Genomic DNA, 19062 nt, shown 5'->3' with positions numbered 1-19062 from the left:
GCTAAAGAAGCTATCCCCCTTGCATGGGTGCCCCGGGGGGCTTATATAGGCCCGCCCCCCCAGGGATACAATGGTAATCCGGCTGGGCGCGGGTCCCAGCCGTTTGTCTCTCAGGCCGCCGTCTTCTCCACCGACTGTTGGGGCCCGCCGACAGGCCTGGTACTGTAGCCGTGCTTCTAATGACGTTGGCTTGGTCATGGGGTCGTGGCAACAGTGCCATCGCCTGGCGGACGATCACTGTCGCCATTCCCCGTCTTGTCTGGTTAATGGCGTGCGGGGCCTACGGGAGGGGTTGGCCGACTCCAGGGGGCCGACTCCCACGGGTCCGTCTTTGTGGCGCTCTCGCCGTCTTCTATACCCCCGCTGACGGGCGGGTCCTGCCGTCTTCGGACCGTACAGGTAAGCCATCATGGGCACAGTGCGCAGCCCACGGGGGCTGAGGTCAGGGCGGGCATGGCAACAGTGCCGCGCCATGATGGAGATCTCCAGCGATACGGCGCACTGTAGCCATGCCAGCCCTTCGTAAGCGGGGCAGGGATGGCCATGCAGTGACCGTACCCCGCCCCGTCCATCGTGGCGAAGGTAGGGGGTAGTTGGAGTCGCGGGCCGACTCCTCGTAGCCAGCTTCTCTGGAAGCCGCCAATAGGAGTCGGCTCATCTCGAAGTCGTCCTTGGGACTCGGCCCTGAGGGATAGTCGGCGGCCTTGCCACCGTCTCCTAGAAGGCGGCTCCTTATCGCAGAGTCTTGAGGGGCGCACTCTGCCCCGACGTTTTGAAAGGCTCTGGGGCTCGGGCTAGCCTACCCGTGGCCCATTACTCCGACAGTAGTTCCCGAAGCCGGTGAGGCGCCGCGGGAAACATGTCGGGGAGCCTCAATAGTTTCATCTTTCTGGGGGTGGAATCTCGGCCTTGCCCGCCGTCTTCCTCTAGGCCGACTAGCGGGAGCCGGACCTGCATAAGGCCGTCTTGCCTCCTTAAAAATTTTGAAGGTCGCAGCGGAATCCATGCAGCGTGTCTGATAAGCTTCCGGGTAGCCGCCCGTTGCGGATCCGTCTCGTGGCGCCAGGTGGCGGGGTCAGTCTGCCCTGCCACGCGCGTAACGGGACAGGCCTCAGGTGGGGCCCGCCACTACCGTGCCATGGCACGTGAATAGATTTGTTGCGGCCGTGCAGACGGTTGGGTTTCCCACGTCGTAACTGCACGCAGTTACTTCGTGTGGTAAATCATGGGGGGCGTGGGGGCCTGGGCACAGTTAATCCCACGCCCGCCCCATCGGCTTCTCAGCCCATGAGCCTATAAGTAGGCGGGAGGAAGGGGGCGGCAAAGCACGCGTGCCCATCTCCCCTACTCCCCTTGCTTTCTTCTTGCTTCTTCTTCCTCTTGCTGCCGCCGCACTGAGCCACGCCATGCTCGCGATGATGAGTTCTTCCTCCGCCGCCGCACCTCCCGCCGTGTGCTCCGGCGTATGGGACGGCTCCGAGGTGGATGACGACCACATCGAGTTTCTTCGCAAGACGCGCCGCCTCCCCGGCGTGGACCTAGTGCGAGCCCGCGCCGCGCTGGAGAGGGAAATATCGTCGGCGCCGGAGGAGGGCGAGCGGGTCGTATTCCGCTTGCACCTCATGCGCGGCCTGGGGCTGCCGGCGAGCGGTTTCTTCCGCTCCTTCTTGGAGTTCCACGGGCTCCAGCCGCACCACCTCACTCCGAACACGGTGGTGCTGCTGGCTGCCTTCGCCACCTTGTGCGAAGGCTTCCTCGGTGTTCTCCCCACCATCGAGCTGTGGGGGGAATTCTTCCAGTCCAAGCTCGGCACGCACGTCGCCGGCGTGCCGGCCCAGTGTGGTGGCTTCATTGCGATGCGGAGATCGACGTCCGACAACCCATTCCCCACCATTCCACTGATCAAGTCGGTGAAGATGTGGCAGCGGTCGTATTTCTACGTGAAGAACGTCGCCCCAGACGGCGACTGGGTCAATCTGCCGCCTTACGAAGCCGGCGCTCCGGCTGGGAGGCTCTCCCAGCTGGTCCCACCGAGTCAAGACGCTGACTCCCGCTGGAGCCGCCGCCGTTGCGCGACTCCGAGTGCTGACACGGTCGGAGGGTCTGACTGGGGCTGACCTGCTGGCCGCCTTCGTGGCGCGCTGAGTCCTCCCGCTCCAAGGCCGACCACATCTGATCTATCAGATGAGCGGCCACCGAGACCCGAGTCGGATGTTCTCCAAGGACATGCCCCGCGCGGAGGTGGCGGACACGGTGAACTACATCATGAACTGCAGTCTCACGGCGGATTGGTAGTTTGGCAAGGAGCCGTACTCGCGCGCCAACCCCCCGCCTGGTGTAAGTCGTCTTTCTTTTTCTTCTGTCTTCTTTTGCAGTCGAATCCGACTTCTGATCTTTTTGGTTTTTCTTGAGTCAGAACCCCCTCATCCAGCCCTCAGCCGGCACCACGGGCCCGGCCCGTCAGTTCGTCTCCGACTGGGCGGAGAGCGACGTCAACGACCCTGACTTGGGGGCGGCGGCGATGGAGGCCGACGCCGAAGGAGGCGGAGGAGGAGGAGGAGGAGGCTTCAGGCCGTCAGCCACCTTTGCCGACTGGCCTAATGACGACGCCGAGGGGGAAGTCGTCCCACGCCGCCAACCAAGGGTTGGCCAGCCGGGTGCGAGTTCCTCCGCCGGCTTGGATGGTCAAGGCGACGCGAAGAGGCACCGGGCCGGGCCGAGCTTGCTTGGCGGCCGGTCGAAGAAGTTCAAGGGGGCGGCCGCCGCGACCAAGCAGGAAGAGGCGATCGCGAAGGCCAACCGCTTCCGTAAGGAAGTGAAGAAGCCTCCACTGGTTTCTGTGTAAGTGCCTCCGCCTTTGTCTTGTCTTTTACTAGTGAAATTTGCCCAAATCATTTACATGCTTTTCTCGCTTCAGGGCTCCCCTTACTTTTGAGAGGGTCGCCGCCGCCTCCGTCATGGGATTGGCAGAGATGTCCGCCACTACTCGGAGGATTAACCCCGCCGCCGACCTCTGGGAGGCGACAGAGCGGAACGCGTGGGAGAAGCGCGATGAGGACGAGGCTGCCCGTTTGGAGAAGGCAGAGGCCGAGAAGGTGGCGGCCTCTGCCCAGAGGAAGCTGGATGAAGCCGAGGCCGCCGTTGCGATAAGGCGACAAGTAGAGGAGGCCGCGCACCGCCAATCGGTGTTGCTTGTCGTTCCTCTGAACTCCGTGCCGCCGCCCCAGGAGTTCACGGGGCAGACTGGGGAATCCGGCGGCGAGAACCCCGTCATGGAGAGGGAGAGCGGCGAGGCCTCCATGTCGGACACGGCCGTGCCGCCACCGCCGCCTCCGCTGCCGTCCGGGAGCGTGCAGGGTAAACAGCCGGCAGGCCCGCCGGTGCCACCGACTGAGGACGAGTCCGTGGCGAGGCTGCTCCTCCAAGTCGCCTCACCAGTGCGCCGCCGCCTTGAGAGGGCGACTTCGGTGCCACGCCCCTTGGAGACCGGCGCCGCCAGCTCGGCCATCCCAGACGCCGAGGCGACAAGTGCCGCGCCCGTTGGGTGGGTGCGAGGAGGCGGCACGGGCCCTCTGAACCAGGCGCTTCTGGATGTTCAGGCGAAACTGTGAGCCGAGGGCGACGCCATCCAGGCCTACACCAAGGCGCATCTGGCGTCGCGAGTAGCCGTCTGGGTATGCTTTCTTTTTTGACTTTGTTTTTTCCTTGTTCTTCTCTATGGGGGCGCGCCAGCGCACCCACTAGGTGTAGTCCTCGAGTTTTGGGCTGGCTGCTGAGCAGGCGGCCCGGAACTCCTTCTGGCGAGTTCCAATACTTAACTTTGTCTAATGTTCTTATCACAGGAGTATCACAACCTCCGCGTCACTTCCTTCAACCGCAACGTCGAGGAGCTGGGCAGGCGGACTACCGACTTGTCGGAGAGTCGGAGTGAGTCCTCCTTCTTCTTCACGGGGGCGCGCTAGCGCACCCGCGGGCTGTAGTCCCCGAGATTCGGGCCGACTACTGAGCACGCAGGCTGGATCTTCCCGACGACCTTCTTTGTTGACGACTTAACATCTTTTCCTTTTTATTCTTCAGAGGCTAACGCCACTCTTCAGCAGCAGCTGGGCGAGGTCAACACCGCCTTGCGTGCCAAGTGGGAGGAGTGCAGCAAACTCGCCGCGGAGCGCGACCTGCTGGCCGCGCAGCTGGGGAGCAGAGGGAGATGCTCAAGAAGACGCAGGACGAGGCAGAGAAGAGAGAGACTGCTCTCCTGGCCGAGTTCAAAAGCGAGCGCTCCTCCTGGACCGACAAGGAGGCACAGCTGACCTCCGGCTTCCATGAGATCGAAGACATCGTCGACGGCGAGTTTCTTGGTTTCCTTTGAGCCGCCGACTGTGGGTCGGGCCGACTCCTGATTTTGACTTGCTTCTTTTTTGTCTTGGCAGACTTCTTCCCTGGCCACTCGCAGGCGGCCACTCAAGCCATCGAGGCAGATCGCGAGGCGCGGAGGGCAGATGGTGCGGAGATTGCCGCCAACGCTCCCCGGACCCTTGATGAGCAGCTTCTGAGCATCGAGGCTCATCTGTGGCCGGCCCATTGGATGCTGCGCCGACTTCAACGTGCCGGCGTCCAGGCCATTGCCGCCCTGTGGCCAGAGATGCCGGTTCTGCACACTGCTAGTCGGACTACCGACTGGCTGGAGGTCACAGCTGGTCGTCTTGAGGCTTGGAAGGGTTCCTCGGCCCGGGCTGGAGCGTGCCGGGCCTTGGAATTCGTCAAGGCGTGGTATCCAGGGCTGGACCTGGACCGACTAGCCGCGTTTCGGTCAAAGGCCCAAGCGGAGCTGGTAGTTGTGGAAGACGCCCTCGTCGCTCGTGCTGCGGCGATTGCCGACTATGCCGACACCAGTATCTTCGTCCCTGATCGGGCTGAAGACAGCAGGGAGGCGCCGCCGGAGTGGTTCGGGATGAACCCGGACTATGACAAGGACTCGACGGAGGTGATCGGTTCTAGCGCTGAGGAGGAAGGCGAGGCGGAGGACGGAGGCGAGATGGAGGCGCCAGAAGGTGGGGCGGGCGACCAGCCTTAGCTCTACCGTGCCTCCAGCAATGAGCCGCGCCCGACCGAGCCAGCCGCCGCCAGAGATGATCAAGCCGAGACTATCCGGCCGACCGCCCCGACGCCTGACACCGCCATCTCTTCCGACCCTCCGAACCCGTTTGCCACTTCCTAGGCTGTTGTCTTTCCTTCATTTTATCTGCTTTAGTAGTATTTGAAGAACTTGTTAATTTGAACAATTCCACCCGCTGGGTGTATTTTGAACTTCTGCTTGAAGATTCGGCCAAGGGCCTATGCTATGTAAATATTTATCCGAGTTCTATGTTTCCTTGCTCATTGCTCCTTTGGCTTTTTCCTTATCTGCCTTCCCTTAGTCGCCGCCTTGCCAGTCGGACAACCGTTCTGCGGCTGCCACTGGATCAAATGCTTGGCTACTTTGGGAAGGCAAGTACTTGGCCACTATTAGAGTCTTCTTAAAAAGTTGGATAGAAAGCGGCAGGCCGACTACTAAAGAGTCGGCTTTTGGTAAGAGAGGCAGGAAACCGACTTAAGCTATGCTTATGCTTTGAGTCCTTAGCCATTTTTCGTGTGGATGCCCATTCTTCCTTACTCCTGTCCACCAATCAGTCGCTCTGCGAGCTGCAGCTTCTGACAGGAGACGGCTTAGGCGCCACGCACTACTTGTCCGACTGCAGGAAGCATTTCATAGCGCAAGGCGGGGAGTCCCTGGGCCGACTAGTCGAGCCCGGTGCCAAGCGGCATAACAAAGAGTAGTATACTTGAAGGCATAATTCTTATCATACAGATAACAAAAAGGGCAGTCCCCGAGCTCGTCTCGGGGGGCCCGAAGTCTTGGTACTTTAATACAAAAGGTAGCGTGATACATACTGCATCAATTGTAAAATCTTCGGAGAAGATTTTCATTCCATGGGCGCTCCGTCTCTTTGCTGGAGTCGTCCCTCTTGCGTTCTCGGGGCTTCTGAGCGTCGATCAGGTAGTAGGAGTCGTTTCCCAGCACCTTGCTGATAATGAAGGGGCCTTCCCAAGGCGCCGACAACTTGTGCTGGCCGGCTTTTCGCTGGATCAGCCGGAGCACAAGGTCGCCCTCTTGGAAAGATCTCGGCCTGACCTTCCTGTTGTAGTATCGGGGCAGGCTCTGCTGGTAGATGCTGGACCAGCTGAGTGCCAACAGCCGGCCCTCTTCCAGCAGATCGACACTGTCTTGACGTGCTTCTTCTGCTTCTTCCTCTGTGTACATGGTGACTCACGGAGAGTCGAACTCTATGTCCGTCGGGATGACGGCTTCAGCACCGTAGACGAGGAAGAAGGGTGTGAAGCCGGTTGACTTGTTTGGAGTCGTGCGCAGACTCCAGAGGACGGCTGGCAACTCGTCAAGCCAACAGCCAGCCGAACGCTCCAGTGGTTCGACCAGTCGAGGCTTGATGCCAGACAGGATGAGGCCGTTTGCTCGCTCTACCTGGCCGTTTGACTGCGGATGGGCAACAGACGCTAAGTCCAGTCGGATGCCCTGAGTCGCGCAGAAATGGGCCAAGGCACCTTTGGCAAAATTTGTGCCATTGTCGGTGATGATTCTGTGCGGTATGCCGTATCGAGTCGTGAAAGCCACTGCTTGTTCTTCTTCAGCACCAGGACCGGGTTTGCTAGCCACTCTGGGAAAAATACTTCCATAATGAAGCCGGCTGCCAGGAGCCGGGCTATCTCTTCTCCAACAACTCTTCTTTTCTCTTCTGACAGGCGGCGCAAGGGCTGCCTGACGGGCTTCACAGCAGACCGGACATGTAACTTGTGCTCGGTGAATTCCGTCGGTACACCTGGCATGTCTTTAGGGGACCATGCAAAGATGTCTCGATTCTCACGGAGGAAATCGACGAGCTCGCCTTCCTATTTGCTGTCAAGGTTTGCACCTATGACAGCATACCTCTCTGGGTGCTCCGGGTCCAAGGGTATCTTCTTCGTTTCTTTGGCCGGCTTGAACGAACCTTCAGCTTCCGACTCCTTGGGGTCGGGTGACATCTCGGACTGCTTGCCGGCCATCGCCACAACCCGATTGAGAAGCCGCTTCTCAGCCATGATCACCAAGGACTCGGCCAGATGACTGCTTTCGGCTGCGCAAGCGGACGACTTTCTGTAGTCGCTGGCTACGATTAGGATCCCCTTGGAACTCGGCATCTTCATCTTGAGGTAGGCATAGTGGGGGACCGCCATGAACTTGGCCAAAGCAGGTCGGCCAAGCAACGCATGGTACGGGCTTTCGAGGTCCACCACTTCAAACCAAACTGGCTCTCGGCGGAAATGATCTTTGTCCCCAAAGAGGACGTCTATCAGGATCTTGCCGATTGGCGAGCAGGAAAGGCCAGGAACGATGCCGTGGAACATAGTCCGGCTGCTCTGAAGATGTCTTTGCTTGATTCCTAACTTCTCCATGGTGTCCTTGTACAGGATATTGATACTACTGCCTCCGTCTATCAGCACCCGGGAGAAGCAAGCGGCCCGCCTATCCGTGGCAAGGGTGGCACCTAGGACCAGGGCATAGGATCCTGGACTCGGCATCACCTCTGGGTGATCAGCTCTGCTCCAACTAATAGGCCTCTCGGACCAGTGCATGAACTCTGGAGTGCCTGACGCGACTGTGTTCACCTCTTGCTGCTGCAGCCGCCTGCTGCATCGATCGTCAGCCACACTTGTGAACACCACATAGGCTCTGTGCTCTTCTGGGTACTTGTCTTGTATTGCGCCGACTGGCCTGACAGCCGGCTGCTGGGGCGGCGGTGGAGGCGGCGGCCCAGTAGGCGGGGGAGGTAGGAGGCCGTCTCCCTTGGCGATTCTGGTGAGCCAGTGGCATTTCCGGTTGGTGTGGTTCGACGGCTTCGTGCCGCTGTGGAACTTGCAGGGGCCATCTAGGGTCTGCTCATAGGAGAAGGTCGGCAACCAGTTGGACTTGCCGCCTTTCTGTCGCTTGGCCGGAGGCTGCTCCTCCGGCTGTTTCTCTTCGACTGTCGCAACTTGCCGGCTGCTGGAAGCCGGCTGTGGGGCTTTGCGCTTGTGGTCGTTCTGCTATTGTCTCCGACTGGCGTCCCCAGCCGGAGTTCTGGGAGCCTGAGGGGCGACTTTGCCAGTCGCGCTAACTTGAATCTCCACCTTCATGGAGGAGTCGGCCGTGGCGTATTTGTCTACTATGATCAGCAGCTCGTCGAGGGTCTCTGGCTCATCGCAGAGGAGCTTGTGCTTGAGGAGGGTGCCTTCTATGCACCCGGTAGTGAAGTACTCGATAGCATGCACCTCGTGCACGCCCTCGCAGGAGTTCCGAAGATCGGCCCAGCGCGTGAGGTAGTCGCGAGTCGACTCGTTGGGGCCTTGCACGCACAACAGAGTTGGCGAGGCTTGGGGGGTCGCTTGTACGTGCTCGTGAAGTTGCGGACGAAGGCTTCGGTGAAGTCGACCCAGCTGTTGATGCTACGGGGCTTCAGGCTGTTCAACCATGTCCGGGCCGTGCCCTGGAGCATGAGTGGAACGTACTTTATGGCAACACGCTTGTTGCCGTTTGCTATGTTGACGGCCGTGGAGTAGTCAACTAGCCAGTCTTCCGGCTTCACGGAGCCGGTGTATTTCGGTGTATCTCGGGGGAGCGTGAACCCTTTGGGAAAGGGCTCGTCTCGGATGCGAGGTCCGAAACAGGGAGGACCCAACTCATCTTCTTCTTCCAGCGCGAGGGATCGGTGGAGTCGGTCGATCCGGTGGCGGGCGTCATTTTCTCCGACTCCCTCTCGGCGGCCAAGGCGGTCGCCGAGAGTTGGATGCTCAGCGGGTGGCGGGGAGACTCGCCTTTATTTGCAAGGAGGAGGAGGCAGATAGTCGTCCCGCCGTTCTACTGCTTTGGGGTGGCCGTCTTGGTCGTGCTTGATGGTGATGCGAGTCCGACTGTGGCTGACAGCCGGATCCTTGTCTTTCCTTCCGCGGACACCGCCGGTTGGTGTCCGAGACGTCGTGCCTTGATCTCGGCGGGGAGGCAAGTCGTCGTTTTGTCGTTGCGGCGCCTCCGTGCGGCAGCCGGCTTCGTTCTACGCGGCAGCCGCATCGAGGAGCTGCTGAACTCGCTCCATCATCAGGCGGCGCTCTTCTCCTTCGAAGTTGTTGAGCTCGTCCGCCGCCGCCTGGGCGGCGCGGATGTTCTCCGCAGGTGTGGCATACACAGAGCGATTGGCCCCGGAAAGGTTGGCGATGGCCGCGCCATGCTCCCGGACCGCGCCAAGGCGGCTAGGCCCAGTCGAGGCCGGCGAGCCGCCCACAGTGCGATCCATCTCACGCTGGTAGGCTTTTGACAAGCATCTCATGCTTGCCAGCTTCTTCGCGCCTTCGAGGAGCTGAAGGCGGCGCGCCTCCAGCGTCTCGGCGTCGGCATCTCCTGGAATGGGCGCGGTCAGGTCTTGCAGAGCCGCGTCGAGTGGATCACGAGCTCCTTCGCCGGAACGCTCGCCGTGATCGAGGACGAGAACCTCCGTGACGGTGCTTCCACCGCTCTCCGCGCAAGGGAGCGGCTCGTCGTAGACCACCACGTTGGTGGGGAACGCGTCGAGCGACGCGGTGTCGGAGTCGACCAGCATCAGGTCAGTGGAGCCTATGGACTCCAGGTCCACGGCGGGCTCGCCGACAACGTGTAATTGGTCGAGGAGGCCTGCGAGGAGGCTCTCGGGGTCGCTCGTGCCTGCGTCGTATGCAGTCTCGTCGGAGAGGCGAACCTCGCCGACAAATTCGGTGAGGCAGCTGGCCGCGTAGGCGATCTCAGCACCGTGCAACGCGTCGGCACAGACTCCGTCTGGCGTGCCGTGCTGGCTGTGCTCGCCAGGGAGGAATAGGGTTCCCGTCTAGAGCGGGTCTCCAGACGATGGTGCACCTCGCCCCACGGTGGGCGCCAAATGTCGGGGGTTGGGTGCGACATATGCTAAGGGATGGCTTATCATGGTGGGAGCGAGTAGAACGTCGCCGGTGCCTGGAAATGGGATGAGGCGAAGACATGCACGCCGGCGGATCTTACCCAGCTTCAGGGCTCTCCGAGGAGATAACACCCCTACTGCTGCTCTGCGGGGGCTCCGCATGATCACTATGGCAAAGTGAATACAAGGTTGCTCCTAGAGCTGTTTCCTGGAGGTAGGAGAGGGCAAGGCTAGCTCCCTCCTTCCTGTATGATCGGGTCTAATGCTAAAGAAGCTATACCCCTTGCATGGGTGCCCCGGGGGGCTTATATAGGCCCGCACCCCAGGGATACAATGGTAATCTGGCTGGGCGCGGGTCCCAGCCGTCTGTCTCTCAGGCCGCCGTCTTCTCCGCCGACTGTTGGGGCCCGCCGACTGGTGGGCCCCACCGATAGGCCAGGTACTGTAGCCGTGCTTCTAATGACGTTGGCTTGGTCATGGGGTCGTGGCAACAGTGCCGCCGCCCGGCGGACGATCACTGTCGCCATTCCCTGTCTTGTCTGTTTAATGGCGTGCGGGTCCCGCGGGAGGGGCCGACCGACTCCAGGGGGCCGACTCCCACGGGTCCATCTTTGTGGCGCTCTCGCCATCTTCTGTACCCCTGCTGACGGGCGGGTCCCGCCGTGTCCGAGCCGTACAGGTAAGCCATCGTGGGCACAGTGCGCCGCCCACGGGGGCTGAGGTCAGGGCGGGCATGGCAACAGTGCCGCACCACGATGGAGATCTCCAGCGATACGGCGCACTGTAGCCATGCCAGCCCTTCGTAAGCGGGGCAGGGACGACCATGCAGTGACCGTACCCCGCCCCGTCCATCATGGCGAATGTAGGGGGTGGTTGGAGTCGCGGGCCCACTCCCCGTAGCCGGCTTCTCTGGAAGCCGCCAATAGGAGTCGGCTCATCTCGAATTCGTCCTTGGGACTCAGCCGTGAGGGATAGTTGGCGGCCTTGCCACCGTCTCCCAGAAGGAGGATCCTTATCGCAGAGTCTTGAGGGGCACATTCTGCCCCGATGTTTTGAAAGGCTCTGGGGCTCGGGTTAGCCTACCCGTGGCCCATTACTCCGACATTACTAGTACCATTTATGAGAAGCAACTGTGTCTATACCTTGGACATTTCGGTGGTTCCCTACCCTAGTACTGATATAGTAGGCCGCTTCAGCCTGGATGATCAGTCCTGCGTTAGTATCGAGATCGACAATAGATGGCCCATCCCAGAGAATCACTTGTCGTTCAAAGCAAGCGTTTCCAACGCCGAGGAATGGTTGAGTTGAAGTTCATTTCATTGCTTGTTATTTGTTGTGTGGTGAAAACTTTAGTATTTATAATATATCCTCGTTGTCGATGTGGGTTGATGACCTGTTGTATGTAATAAAACGATATGCCTGTGATAAACTTACTAAATTTATGACTGGCTTTCGAGTCGCTTCTCTGAGTGAGTGGTGCAACGAGGCAAAAAAATATTTTCCGAATACATAATTGTACGTGCATTGCAACAGCTTATCGGATGAGGCCAATCAACAATAGTAGTACACTATTGTACTAGCTTCACATGCTTCGCGCGTCGGGCGGGTGTTTTTACTGTAGCCATATGTTAATATGTGTTCACTGTACGTAACCAGCACCTTGAATCCTCGATACTAGTAGTATATAGTAAGTAGTAGGAGTAGTAGGGTGGCATGGGCCAAAACAAGCATTCACGTCCAGGAGTACGGCACACGCCACCACCACGACATCCATCTGACACCATATTATTTCTTGGAGTCCGTGCTAGAGCTATCTCTTCAACCTCATCGTTTCTCTAACTTCAGCCATCGCGCGACAGGCGAGGTGGGGGTTTGCCGATAGTCGGTTTCCTCAATTACGGTCCCACTTGTAAGGCCAACTCCAACACACGACCCCAAACGGACCTCCATTTTGCATGAACTCCAACGATAATTTTGACTAGACAAGCAAGACCAAAGAAAACAAGAACCACAAAAATACATTTTACTACTCCTGTAAGTTGGATTAGTGCCTTCTCGATGCATTCATTATTGACCTGTGCAGGCTCGATCTTGCATGCTTCTTTCTTCTTCGAGTGTGAAGAAGTAGACGTTGCTTCCTCGCATCTAGTCTCATGTCTAGCCTCTATTCTAGCAGGAGTATCAACAAGTGCACTAGTCTCATCTCTAGCCTCTATGCTAGCTAAAAGTGCTAGAACATCTACTAAATTGCGCTCTATCAGTATATGGATGTACTCTTCTTCCCAATACCAAGACTAGCATCCATTCTACTCCCTCCGTTGCACAATACATGCCTTCTATTTGTCAATATATATATGTATCTAGACATGTTTTAGTATATAGTTACATCCATTTTTGGACAAATGGAAGTCAAGTATTTTGGAATGGAGGGAGTACACAATAAATTTTTTAAGTTAGCAGAACTAGTCTAATCCGAGAGCACAACCAAAGATTTGGTCGGGTTATTCCTCCTTTTGCCGACACGTGGGACATCCATCATCCAGGTTGTGTCATGAAAGAAAATAGAGTGGTAGTTGAAGCCACGAGATGTGCATCTTGGGTTAAACTATAAATAGAATCTTACTACTCTTGAGTAACTCCAAAAGCGGCCACCGAAGATCTTTATTGGATTTGTTTTTCATCACCAGCACGTCGAGGTGAAAGATGTGCAGGTTCAGTGGGTCCTCTTGCGTTTTCACTGACATGTGGGACCGCATGTGAGCAAACAAATGATGGGCTCAGCATGTCCGCTGGCCGAGAAGAGAGATAGAGGAGGGCTGAGCACGGACTCCAGGAAATTTGTTCTATGTAACCAGCACCTTGATATTCGCGTGTGGTTGTTTCTAGAATAAAAAAAGGAGGTACCCCTACTTATGTTACTCGCACTATGCCTAGCCTAAGGTTAGTAGGTGACCTTGCGCTTGGCTCTTCGTCTCTTCCGGAAGTCGATGGTTCTATAGTAGTGCTTCTGGCAATCTGACACCAAATGAACTGCTGCACGTCCACCGCTTGTAAGCAAAAGTTTCTCCTCGTGCTGCGAGCCACCGCGCATGCGTTGGCGAGGGAGAAGGCGTAATCAAGCTTCTCGTCGTTCTGCGAGTTGACGGGACACATCAAAGTTATCTACTAGTAGTATGTACTCTCACCAAAAAAGGGCTGACCATGTCATTGCTACCATCACGTGCTCCGTTGTTGAATACATGCACTATTCACGTGCCATCGAGGAGAAACAATATTGCATACGTGCCATCGAAGTGCATGACTCACTTACGAAAAAGGGTTTCCCCCCGCTTTTCCCCCCGCACGACTCACTTACGCGCTGCTTATCTGATTATCTCCATTTTCTTGCATGACACGTGCACCTTGATGCTAGATGTCTCGCGTGTTGGGAAAAGGATGAACAAAGCTCACGTAAAAGAAAAGAGTTGAAGAGCATAGATTCCCGACGACCGAGAAGGAGCAAGGAACCTCACGGTGGAGTGTCTGCAAGGAACCTTGCGCGTTTCCCCTGTTTTTGCCGCCTGCCCACCTATAAACAAATAAAAGAACATGAACTTTTCGCTAACCACTAGAAACGGTACAACAGGATGCTAAGTTGAAGATGTTTTATACTCCCTCCGTTCCCAAATATAAGTCTTTTTAGATATTTCAATAAGGGACTACATACGAAACAAAATGAGTGAATCTACACTCTAAAATATGTCTACATACATCCATATGTTGTAGTCTATTTGAAATGGCTAGAAAGACCTATATTTAGGAATGGAGGGAGTAGTTTATATTGAATTATTGATAACCACGCAACAAGCCATGCATGTAAAGGACGCATGCAGCCATGCATGTACACAAGCCAACGCACTAACTCCATCCGATCTAACTCATGCACATACAAGCACAGCATGGAGCACACAACGCACGTACACAAGACGTGCATGCACACACACTCGGGCACAGAATGCACGTGAATAAGACATGCATGCGCACACACTCGGCTGCATGGAGGGGTGCACCATCCGCGGCGACGTCCGGTTCGTCGTCCTACGGCGAAGCTCATATGCAACGGCGCATACGCATCTCTTGCAGCACCTCTTTGCTGTCATTGCTCAACTACTAGTCGGAGACAAAGATGACCGCAGCCTCGGCCTTAGAGCTAGCACCGATGGAAAAACACGCACGCTACACACACACGAGCACATACGGAGTGCCCACGACATGGTGGTGGTGCATCCCCAGTCGCCTCTACTCCTTCTGCGCATGTTGTCTATCAAGGCGGCTGCATGCTAATGATGATGTGGGTGAGATCTTCTAGGACTCAGATGATGACGAGGAAAATTATGAGACACAAGGTGACGCACAACGTCAAGGTCCACGGTCAAGGGGGTGCTAGTAAGTGCTTAGATGTGCTTAGAGCAAGTACAATAGAGCTGAGTTAGCGGGCTATAAGGAATAAACTAGTATATTTCTGCTTAGTTGGAGGAAAGAGAAGAGGATAGAGAAGGGTAAGCGGGCTCTTCGTGAAGAGCCAGCTCTAGCATGTGCTCCTAGGCACTTTGTGAGAATGAAAGGTGGGCCACATAATAAAAAAGTAGTAAACTCTTTTGATCTACTATTGTACATGTTGACTATAAGATGGGCTGTAGATGACATGGCATTGGCTTATAGCAAGCAGCTGGCTATACTATTAACCATGCTCTTTAGATGAGGTGCTAAGTGCATTAAATGGCTTAGTTTATTGGTGCCACATCATATTTTATGCCTACGTGGCAGGCTTAGCAGCTATACATGGTGGAGCACTGGGAGAGGCCAAGGCTGGTCATAGTGGGGAGTAACTTATACTATAGCATATTACTATGTTACTCTAAACATCTCTATAAACCGGAAAGGAGGGAGTAGTAACATAGACTAGTGTCATATGCAGAGTATGGGAGCACATGATATTTCCCCGTCCGGACCGATCCCAAGTTGGCTTCTCACCTTCTTGGCCCAAGAAAAACCCCTCCCCCCTACCGCGCGCACTTCCCGCCTGACGCCAGCTGAGCCCGCCGCTCCACGTTGATGGCAAGTCAGGGCGACGCGACCTCTCACTGCTTCCGCCGTTGAAGCGGCGCACCGACCGAGGGCACCACCCGCTCCATGCCCGGCATTTCAGACTACACAGTGGAGAGTAACTTTAGAGCAAGTACTACAATTAGATGACATAAGCAGGCTATAAGGATTTAAATATAGTATTTGTGCTTAGGCTGGTCAGTGGGGAGTAACTTAGACTAGTGTCATGCATATGACACTAGTGTAAGTTATTACCTCCATAGTGCAAAGTACTACCTCCGTCCCGGTTTAGTAGTCCCTTTAGTATTTTGTGCAAAACTTTGACCTTAGATTTAACTAAAAAATGTTAATGCATACAACCAAAAATAATATCTCTCAAAACGATGTTCAAATATGAATCCAGGGGTATAATTTTTGCTAACATGCATTATTATTTACTTAGTTAAATCTATGGTCAAAGTTTGGCACAAAATATTATGGGGACCAATAAACTAGGACGGAGGTAGTAAAATAGTAGTAGTATCATAGATTGCTTCATTTATTATCTCATAGACTCATTTTGCCTCGGGAAGCGCTATGTTACAGTAACATATTACGTTACCACAAGCACCTCTTTCCTCATTAAATACTTACCACATAAGGAAAATTGTCTTGGGATGTCTTAAGTTACTACCTAAGTTACTCCCACTATGGCTAGCCTTAGTTGAAGGAGAGAGAAGATGAGAGATAAGCGAAGTGGATTGTAAACGTGTAGCCGGTTGTACTCCAACATACTTTGTGAGACAAAAGGTGGGGCCATTATTAATGATATAGTATTTATACTAAAGGGACTAACGGATGCCTTAATTACTCTGTTTTTTGAGACAAACCTTGGTGGGACTATTATTGACTTTTTTGAGCTATTATAGACTTGGACGTGGGGTTTGGGGGCCAAAGGCCTACTATTATACTTGCACGACCGACCTGACATGCTCTACCCTAGCCGCGGCTATATCATATGGTTTCGCACCATTCCAGATCTTAGCGGCGCCATGCAATTCTTCTCTAGCCCTCCTTCGGGCGTGCACCACGAGAAGGGACAGCAGTCCTCCGAACCCCGCCTTTCGTGATCCTATACGGGAGAGGGGCGATCAGGTTTTTGGGGAGCACACTCCTATGACTGCTGCCAGCGATGACTTCCTCAACGACAGCCTTCTTCCCCGACCTCGGTAACCTCTTCATCAACGGCATGAGTGACAACATCAACCACATCGGTTCTGCTCCCGCTGTAGAGTATGTGATTTTGTCCTCCTGGTTTAGTCCGCATCTTTACTTTGATGTTTGCAATTGTCGTCATGATCTATTTACTGCTGATTTGGATTAAATCTCATACTAAATTTCTCATATATTCAACAATCCAATCCAAAAACCTGATTACAGGCAATTTACTCCGAGTGGTTTTGCTGCGCTTTTGAAGCCGCCTACTTTTAAGGGGGTGCAATATAAAAGGTGGCGCACAAGAGAAGTATATTGGTTTCAGATCATGTACTGCTATGACGCCACTAAGGGTAAGCCTGAGGGCGATCTTAATCCTACACAGCAGGAAGCTTTTCAGAACATGGATACCCTCTTCAAAGCCGCCCTGCTGAGTGTTCTTGATGATTCCATTGTGGATTCATATATGTCGTTTGACAGCGGCAAAGACATGTGGGCTGCGCTCGAGGCCACGTTTGGGCCCTCAGGCGCTGGCAACGAGTTGTACGTCATGGAGCAATTCTGTAACTACAAGATGACTGATGAGCACTCTGTTGTTCAGCAGACTCATGAGATACAATCACTGTCTAAGGAACTTGAGTACTTTAAGTGTGTGTTGCCAGACAAATTTGTTGATGGGACCATCATTGCCAAGCTTCCACCTTTGTGGAACGATTTTGCTACTTCTCTGAAAAACAAGAGACATGAGTTTTCTGTTTTGGATCTCATTAGCACTCTGGATTTTGAGGAGAAGGCGAGAGCAAAAGACACATGTGCTCGGGTCGCTGAGGGAGCTTCTAGTGCCCACATGGTACACGAGAAGAACTTCCAGCCCAACCAGCCCCAAAACAACAAGAACAAATCTCAGGGGAAAGGCAAGTTTGATGCAAAGAACAAGCCATCACATTCTACCAACTTCAAGAAGAATTCTCATAACGGGAAGGGATACAAACCTTAATTTTGGTAGCACCGCAGAAAATTTATATGGCTGCATCTACCTGCTGTCAGCTAACTTCATGGTGCTCCAGGTATTCCTACATTCGTAACTAGCTACAATGACCAAAGCAAAATGAAATTAGCTTATTCGTACATTGACTTGCTGAATGCAGTGCGGAACGATCCTGTCATGTGTGGAGGAACAAACAAGCAGTGCAGCCGAATGTGGAAATCAACCAAGGACTTATGAAATTATATATAATCTTCCCCAGGAAGGTCAGTATCCCCTTCGTCCAGATGATTGTGTTTTGTCATGCCGAGCTATTGATATGTGCTACTATTTTTCAACACCGTTTAAGTATAGCTACTGTTTTCCTATCTTTTCAGATTCACGACAATGAATATGATTTCAGGGGAACTGCACAATATGGACCCATGTTGAGTCACCTCTATTGCCTCATGTGTTTGCTGCAAATGTGTCATCATCAATTGCAAGATGAGGCAACTAGCTAGTTGTGGAGTTCCAACATGCTCAAAGTGCTCGCAACATTGAGAAGCAACAAGCATGCCCAGGAAATTAATGCGTGCACAGGGAGGCCCTTTGCTCAGAGAAGCATCGACCGATTTTCTTTATTTCCACACCTTCTCACAGCTTTGTATTGGTTATAGTATGGTGAATCATTGAGATGCATAGACATGCTGAACTTTTGTTCTTCTGAATGTTAGTTTAATGTGAGTGTCTGCATCCAGTACTACATCCTCTAATTTGGTGGATGCACACAGAGAAAATAAATCTCCTTAATTTACTCCATAACCACCCTATTAAATAGTCCTAGTAACAAACCAGGCGCATGCAGTGGCCGATGGGCACATGCATCCTGCATTCATGGCCAGTCAGCCAAGTCCATGCGCCAGCTCCTATGCAGCAACGCAAAAGAAGAGAGCGGTTCTTGGGAAAAAGCGAGTAGTTAGTGCAGCGGGCCTTATAAACACGAACAACTCGCTCTCCCGCTTCCATCTCCCCCACCAATTCCCCCCGCTCCCCAATCTTCCTCACTCGTCCGGAAAACCCCGCTCACCTTCTTCCTCACTCGTACAGAAAATGCCTGCTCCTCTTCTTCCACTCCTATAGAAATCCCCAGCCCTCCTTCTTCCCCACTCACACTGCCACTAGGCTCGTCTCTGGCTACTCTGCTCAAACCCGTGAGCTCGGTGCGACGCCCACAAGGAAAATGGAGTCGGCTGGCCCCAGCGCCAAGAAGATGAGGCTCCCGCCAACGGCGACGCCGGTTGTAGATCCCGCACCCAGTAGCCCGGAGAGAAGCGGCGAGCCCCCCACCCACCCGGACCTGAGGAACCGGTAGAATCTCTGGTGGACCGCATCAGCGATCTCCCGGGCGTCATCCTTGAGGAGATCATCTTGCTTCTCCACACCAAGTATTGCTGCCGCACACAAGTCCTCTCAACTCGGTGGCGCCCTCTATGGCGCCCCGCGCCCCTCAATCTCGACTGTCGTCAGATATTTGTCCTTCCTGAATTTGATCTCCTCAGAGCCATCATATCTTCTCACCAGCAGGGCCCCGTTCAATGCCTCTGCATCCCGACAAGCTACCTGCTGTCCATACCCGGCAAGGTGGACGTTTGGCTGACATCCCCTGAATTCGGAAAACTCTAGCGGTTTGAGTTCTACCATTACCACGAAAGTTTCATACCACGAACATACCAAGAATTCGTGCACACACCGCCGTTGTCGATCTCGTAGTTTTCCTCCTCTCTCCACACCGCCACCTTCGCTCGGTGCCATCTACCAGACGAT

The sequence above is a fragment of the Triticum dicoccoides genome, chromosome 4B (assembly GCF_002162155.2).
Source record: "Triticum dicoccoides isolate Atlit2015 ecotype Zavitan chromosome 4B, WEW_v2.0, whole genome shotgun sequence".
In the NCBI taxonomy this organism is placed as follows: Eukaryota; Viridiplantae; Streptophyta; class Magnoliopsida; order Poales; family Poaceae; genus Triticum; species Triticum dicoccoides.
Note: the sequence above shows the minus strand (reverse complement) of the source record.